Source organism: Dasypus novemcinctus, chromosome 5 (assembly GCF_030445035.2).
Source record: "Dasypus novemcinctus isolate mDasNov1 chromosome 5, mDasNov1.1.hap2, whole genome shotgun sequence".
NCBI classification, from domain to species: Eukaryota; Metazoa; Chordata; class Mammalia; order Cingulata; family Dasypodidae; genus Dasypus; species Dasypus novemcinctus.
The window spans coordinates 24,838,292-24,846,484 of record NC_080677.1 but is presented as its reverse complement, the minus strand read 5'-3'; the positions used below and the strand labels follow the sequence as shown (position 1 = coordinate 24,846,484).

General features: G+C 41.7%; 1 pseudogene; it reads left to right on the top strand.

Annotated features, from left to right (window-relative positions):
- The first annotated feature begins 1,245 nt into the window (after nt 1-1,245).
- On the top strand, nt 1,246-1,969 carry LOC101439442 (stromal cell-derived factor 2-like protein 1 pseudogene; annotated as a pseudogene).
- Nucleotides 1,970-8,193: the final 6,224 nt, after the last annotated feature.

Sequence of the window (8,193 nt, the reverse complement as noted above, 5' to 3'; positions counted from 1 at the left end):
CTGCAACTCTTTAACTGTTTACTGGAGTTTTGAGCAAGATGGCTGTCTTAGTTTGCCACAGGGATGTTGATGCAAACTAGCGGAAATGGGTTGACTTTTATAAAGGGGATTTATTTGAGGTGAATCTTAAAGTTCCAAGGCCATGAAATGTCCAAATCAAGGCATCATCAGAGATGCTTTATCACCAAAGCCAGTGACTCTTGGTTCTGGGCTCCTGCCAAGTGGTAAAGATGGCCGCCGATCTCTGCGAGGTCCCTGCCTTCCCCTCCTGAATCTACCATCTCCCAGTTCTCAGCTGTGGGCAACCAGGCATAGGGCTTGTCTCTTACTGGGCCTCCTTCTTAGTCTCGGCTGCTCTGCTTTCTTCCTGAGTTCAGCTGTGGGTTATAAGGCATTTGGCTTGTCTTTTCAGCCTTGAGCTCCTAGTGCGCCCAGCCTCTTTCCACGCCTCTGTGCTCTGCTGCTTCTAGACCCCAGGAAGTCTGTCAGCCCTCAAGGCTTCTCTGTTTTTTCCTGCAGTCCTTTCTCTCACCAGGCAGGATCAGTGCGGTGGCTTCCTTTCTCTGTGTCTCGGTTTTTTTAAGACCCAGCAGGAATGGGGAGACCCAAGCGGGTTCATTCCTCACTGACATAGTCCAATAAAAAAAAAATCTAAAATAGAATTCGGGTAGGCAATGGAAAGATGAGGGTCAGTCTATGCAGAATTAGTTAAAAGGTTGTTTGTAAGTCTATGGAAATGAATGAAAATGGTGTGAGCACGTCATGGTGTTTGTAGTTAGCAGAGCTATTACATGAATATGACAGTGGGCAAGTGGAAAGTCTAAGGACATGTATATTGCTGGAAGAAAAGCTAAAAAATGTAACATGGGGCTGTATAACATAGTGAAACCTCATGCAAAATACAAATATGGGATATTGTATATATAAGACTGCTTTACAAAATATAACTACAAATATGCTAGAGAGAAGGAGAAAGAAATAGCTAGGTATAGAAGGGGAAACAGATTCAGATGTGATGAGTTTTATTTGGTTGGTCTTTGTTTATTATTATTATTATTTTTACTGGAATAATGAAAATACTTTATAAATGATTGAAGTGATAAATGCACAACCATGTGATTATACCAAATACCATTAATTGTACACTTTGGATGGATTTATGCTTTATTAATAAGTTTCATTAAAATTGATTTGTTAAATAAAGAAATCAATCTAGGCTCCGACGGCCGGAGCCGGGCCGGGGCGATGTGGAGCGCGGGCCGGAGCCGGGGCTGGGCTGCGGGGCGGGCTGCGGGGCCGGGCTGCGGGGCCGGGCTGCGGGGCTGGGCTGCGGGGCAGGGCTGCGGGGCCGGGCTGCGGGGCCGGGCTGCGGGGCTGGCGCTGCTGGGGCTGCTGCTGGCCCCTTTGGTGCCGGGCGGCGGGGCCGCCAAGACCCGCGCGGGGCTCGTGACTTGCGGGTCGGTGCTGAAGCTGCTCAACGCGCACCACAGGGTGCGGCTGCATTCGCAGCGCATCAAATACGGATCTGGCAGCGGGCAACAGTCGGTGCAACAGACCGCTCCTGGCGGCCCCGCGGCGACTTAGAGGGCGCCCGCGTGGGTCCCCGGGGCGCTGCGGGCAGGCGGTGCGGCTCACGCATGTGCTTACCCGCCAGAACCCGCACACACACCGCTTCCTGTCGCCACTGTGCAACAACCAGGAGGTGAGCGCCTTCGGGGAGGACGGCGAGGGCGACCACCTGGACCTGGGGGCGGTGCGCTGCTCCGGCCAGTTCTGGGAGCGGGGGGCCGCCGTGCGCTTCCAGCGCGGGGCGCCTCGGTGTTCCCGTCCATCACGGCGAGCAGCACGCGAGCCCCTTCCGCGGGCAGCACGAGGCGCACGGCATGCCCAGCGCCAGCACGCACAACGCGTGGAAGGCCGTGGAAGGCAGCTTCGTCAAGCCTCCTCCGCAGGTCACGATGAACTCTGACCGCCCGGAAGGGTGGATGAGGGCAGCAGGTCCGGGTGTCCTCTGGGCCATGCTCCCTGGGGACTTTGGGTGTGTGTCAGAGTCCGCAAGTGCCTCTGTGATTAATGAATGTTGGTTCGTGGAAAAAAAAAAAAAGCAATCTAAACAAGTGATCTGAAGTGAAGCTAATGCAATCAAGGGGTACCACACCCATAGGAATAGATAGTTAAGAACATAATCATTTTGGATTCACAAAATTCAAACTGTCACAAATGCCTGGCCAGGTTTTCCTAGTTGTTCAGAGATTTTGTAGGGGAAATGCACCATGAAGCATCTTAAATCGCTGATTTGGTCGACTGGAAGCCTACAATTCACTTTTGAAAGCCAGTTGTTAACTTTTAGATAAACTTTTGGTTTTGTTCAAAGACTTGGTACATAAAACTGTTGGTTGAACTTGACTTTATGGTGTGAAATACAGGATTTAAAACTTTTAAATTCTCTGGGCCATGATGCCCTTTTGTGCTTTGTAAACAGCTTCCCTATACTTTATATCCTTTTCATTTCTCTTCAAATGCCTTGATAATTTAACTTCTCCACAAAATAACTTTAGTCAATGATTTTATAACTGCCCTTCTGCATTGATCAAATTAAAATAAAATGCTATGACAACTTGGAAAGGGGAAATGTATTAAACACTATCTATTACTTCAAGAAATAATGATTGTGACTTTAGTCCCACCTAATTACTGTCTTGGCATAGTTCCATAGGTAAGGTGAAAATCGCACACTAGAATTTAAAGTGGTGTTATTTGATATTTCAGGAGACTTTTTTAAAATTATAGCGGCAACGTAATGCATGTGGCTATATTTCCAACTACTAGCTTTACTAGAACCTATTGAACTCAACATATTGATTACAGAATTTATGGAGTTACAAAGGAGTACTGATATGGGCGATGTGTGGAGGCTGTGTGTTTCTTCATGAATAACCTGGACTCTGTGTGTCAAACAGTAAGAACTGCAGCTCCACCTTTTGTAACCATGCCAACCACTCCAGTCCTGGGAAGCCAATTAAGTGATATAGGCTCTATAGACTTTGGATATTCAGGGAGAATGCAAACTAAATATGTTAATTCAAGCTTACTGGGAATGTGGGGAATATGTGTTAATTCAAGTTTATCTAGTATTCAAACAAAGCACCATTTGACTCCTTACTCCTACATCCTCTGTATAAAAGAAACCCAAAAATTCTATTCACGGCTCAGGTTTTTGAACAGGAAAGTTCCCATTAATAAATTTTCCTGCCCAAAATTGTTACTGAGTCCTGGCCTTCCATATATGATCATTGAATCTCTCTGCTTCCACAACAGTCCCAGCAAACTATTTATGTAACAAGTAATTTTAACCACCATTATATATGCTCATGTTAAGGAATCCAAATGAAAATACAACATTGTAGAACAAATTATTTATCCATTATTTATTTTATGAAGGATATCTTCTATTAAAAACTGATTTGTCACAAGAACTACCTTCTCAACAACATAGTACCTGAAATATATTGTAAAGATCAAAAATTACCAATTTGCTTGAGAAGAAATTGGTAAATGAAAGTAGAAAAAATCTCATCAATATTATTAAGAAACACTAAAAGTCAAGAGTTGAAGGTAAATTCATTCCTTTAGTCAAATGTTATTATTTAAATATGTACTAGGTGCTAGGTGGTGTTAGGATCAAAAGTCAGATATGGGGGTTCCTCAAAAAGTGAAATATATAATTACAATATGACATGGAAATTCTATTTTTAAATTTATATGAAAAGGAAATGAAAACAGGGTCTCAAGTAGATAATTGTATGCCAGTGTTTATAATTGCATATTCACAATAGCCAAAAGGTGGGAACAATCCAAATGTCCATCAACAAATTAACAGATTGTCAAAATGTACATATACACAATGGATCATTACTTAGCCATAAGAAAAAACAAAGTTCAGAGACAAGCTGCAACTAGGAAGAACCTTGAAATTATTATGCTCAGTGAAATAAGCAAAGCATATAAGGAACTTATTGTATGATGTGACTTAAAAGAAATGTCTAGAAATAACAAATCTGCAGAATAGAGGTTGCCAGCACTGTGGAGGAAATTGGGATGGGAGGCTGTAGGTTTGGTAGATATGGATTGTGTGTAAATAGAAAGAAAAAGGTGAGACAATAGACACTAATACCACGTGCTCTTTGTGAAACACACGGCGCCACAAATGTTTGACAGTTAGTTGAACCTGAATCTCATCAAGCCTTTAATGTTTATTAAAGTTAACAGAGATTATAAGAGATAAAGGAACAAGTTAAATGTCACCAACAGGTAGTATATAGGCAAATCCATAACAAGGAACATTCTGCAAAATAAAGTAACCCAATTAAAAAAATTAGTTGGGGGTTTTTATCAAGTGCTGTGTACATCACAGGACTTAGGAAAATTTTGATATGAGTTCAGTAATATAATATCCAAAATAGTCTAGTAAGAGAGTCATAAGGCTTTTCTTTTGATTTTCTTTGTTATATTGTTTTTTAAATGAAACTTTTATAACATTCATTGGGGGGAAGGTAGACATACCACATTTTGTCCATGTAAGACCCTATTCACGTTTTCAAGAGAAGATTAAGAGACCACTCAAACAGAATTGGGCTTGAGTTCTGCCAGACACCAGCTACTATTTGTGACAATAAATTTGAATTTGCAGGTATTCCAAAACCACGGGGCCTGCATTCCTCTTCTCTTCCTCCCATGGCATATGGTTAGTTGTTAGAGAGTTCCAGTGTTACTAAGCCCAGATTTGTTCTGTAAAGTTGACGTCATTTTGTTTTATGCTGTGCATGCCTAAATGATATATGGATAAAGACTGTGGAAGAGAACACATATTGGTCTAGGTGGAAGTGCAATGTGTATGTCTGTTTGCACACACATGTGCACGTATGTGTTAAGCTGTTTTTAGGATATTTTCAAAGTGTTTCGGGTAAGTGACAGATATCACAAGGCCCTAGGAGCCAACAAACATATTAGATTGTTGGATGAGATTCGCCTAATTAGGGTTGTTGTTGTTGAGTTCCTTTGAGCACCCTTTGATAAAGGCCCCCGCTGCTTACTGGGCCTGGTGGGCTTTACGATGATAGGAAAGGCAATGATAAGAAGGGGATTAGGAAAGATGTTTCAATTTAGAGAGGAGTTTAATCAATATAAACCCTTTAAGACTCTACTCCTTGAAACTAAGCTTGGGATATCCCACCACCTCTTCAATGCTGCTGAGTTATAATTATTATAGGGAAGCAAAGCTGGAGGGTTTTGACTGGGATGCTGAAGAATGTTTCCTGGAGAATGTGCCTGACAGAACACTGTATTATTGCTGAAATGCTGTGTGCTCATAGACTGAGAAACTCATTTTGTGTTAGAACTAGAAAGAAAAGAATAGACAGAATAGTGCAGGCCTTACAATTTATAGCAATGAAACTGGTGGCTAGAGGGAAGGGGGAAAAAGACTTATGCATGGTTACAAGTATTTACTAGCAGAGTTGGGACTCAGGCAGTGTGTGCTGTGACACACGGTGAAGCCGTGTTGAATTAAAGGGAAACACTGGCCCTTGGAGGAACAGTCTGGTGTCACTGAATGGCTTCCCCATTCTGTGTGAGGGCCTTTCCCATGGCAACTCCAGTGTGATGTGTTTTCTCTGGTGAGTGAAGAGGCTTCCTTATATGTGCATTAAAACTATTGAAGTCCTTCAGTGCCTGACTTGCTTCACTAGCATAAGATCTTCAAGATTCATCCATGTTATGCCATGTGTTAATACTGCATTCCTTCTTACAGCTGAGTAGTATTCCATTGTACATATATACCACAATTTGTTTACCCCATCCATCTGTTGATGGACATTTGGGGTCTTTCCAACTTTTGGCAATAGTGAATTATGACTCTGTGAACATCAGTGTGCATGTATCTGTTTGTGTCCCTGCTTTCACTTCTTCTGGGTATATACCCAGCAGTGGGATTGCTGGATCATATGGCAGTTCCACAGTCAGCTGTCTGAGGAACCGCCAAACTTTTCCACAATGGCTGCACCAATCTACGTTCAAAACCAGCAGTGGATGAGGGTTCTCATTCCTCCACAATCTCTCCAACACTTGTAGTCCTCTGTTTTTTTAATAACTGCCAGTCTAATGGTGTAACATGATATCTCCTTAGAATTTTGATTTGCATTTCCCTAATAACTAGTGATGTTGAACATTTTTCATGTGCTTTTTAGTCATTTGTATTTCTTCTTTGGACAAAGGTCTGTTCAAATCTTTTGCCCATTTTTTAAATGGGTTGTTTTTCATTTTATTTTCAAAGTGTAAGATTTCTTTATATATGCTGGATATTAGGCCCTTATTAGATATATGGTTACCAAATACTTTCTACCTTTGAGTAGGCTGCCTTTGCAGCTTCTTAACAAACTCCTTTGAGATGCAAAAGTTTTTAATTTTGAGGAGGTCCCATTTATCTATTTTTTTTTTGTTGTTACTCGTGCTTTGGGAGTAAAGTTCATGTAACCATTTCCTAATACAAGATCCTGTAGGCACTGAAAGACAAATATTACATGGCCTCACTGATATAAATTAAGCAAATCAAGCAGGCTCACAGAGTTAGAGCCTGGAAGACAGGAATACAGGAGACAGAAAAGGAGAAGAAAATTGTGAACCAGTGCCCATATGGGCAAAATCTATAAGGTGGAAGGGTGTAGTTATGCAGTGGATGGGCATAATAGTGATGCAGTGATGCTATTGGGCTGGGAGGTGCTGGTCTGTAAGGAGGGTAGGGTGGAGAGGGTGAATTAGACTGTCCATGGAGTTGAGGGGAGAGTTGGGAGAGGGAGCATGTGAACTCTGGGGATTTGCAGGTGTGTGGTTGAAACTACAACATTGGGAACGTTCTTTTGGCAAATATGGTAGAAGAGAGTTACCAGTTTAAGTTGTTGGATGTGGGAGGCACGTGGCACAGGTGATACCTGGGGCAGGCTTCTAGGGAGTGTGTAGTGCTCATCTTGTCATAGTGCACTGTATCTGGAGGTGGAGACTCACATAATGAGCAGGAAGGTATTAGACTCTCCTCCTTTGTACCCATATAGACGGATGGGTGTCTCTCGAGAGCATAGGCAGTGCCTAATAGGGAAGGACAGGCCAGTATGTCAAGTCCTAAATGTTGTTGCAAGTAACTATAAATCTGGTCCTTCAGCGAGTTAATCTTGGCAGTTACCATGGGTCCTGAGGGGAGAAGGAGGGAGGACTAGAACACAGGACATTTTTGGGGTGATGGAGCTATTCTATGTGATCTTACGTGGATAGATACAGACCATGTCAAACTTGATCAAAATCTATAAATGTGTATGGTCCAAAATGTGAACCACAGTGTAAATCATTGACCATGGTTAGTAGCAATGTTGCAATATTTGTACATTAATTGTAACAAATGTACCATCCACATGTAAAATGTTATTAATAGGGGAAAGGGGAAAAGATAGAGAACGTTGGGTATATGGGAATCACCTATATCCTATAATGACTTTTCTGTTACCTAAAGTTTCTTTGAACAAAATGAAAAAAATTAGACTCTGGGTGAATAAATGGAAACAAATGTCACTGTACATGTAAGACAAAGATCTTACAGTAATGAAAGATGTTAAAAATTTTTAAATTTTATATATTTTATTTTAAATTTTTTTTCATTATTTCAAACTTAAAATTTTAAAAATTTTATTCATTATTTTTAAAACTGGCATTATTATATTATTTTCCTATTAATTGTATTTGGTTATTTTGCTGGTTTCAATTTTTGAGAAGTTTTGGATCACAGAAGGGTTACAACTGTGGCAGGGGAGGATCACTGGTGTGGGGTGTCAGAGAGGGGGGATGCATGGGAGGAGGTTCATGTGGGGCATACCTATAAGGCATGCCTATGAGGCCTATGAATGTGCTCAAGTGTTCATTGACACGGTGGGTGGAGATCCACACGATAACCAAAGAAATACCAAATCCCCATCCTGGGGAGCTCTGCCACATTCTCTAATGGGTCAGCAAGAATCCTCTGAGTATAGGGGCAGTGACTACTGAAGGAGGATGGACCATTTGACAGCCCCTTGATTGTGATGATTGCTTACAAACCTTTACTTCTGAAATTGAAACTTAGCATAATAAACTTAGCATAATGCCTAAGCA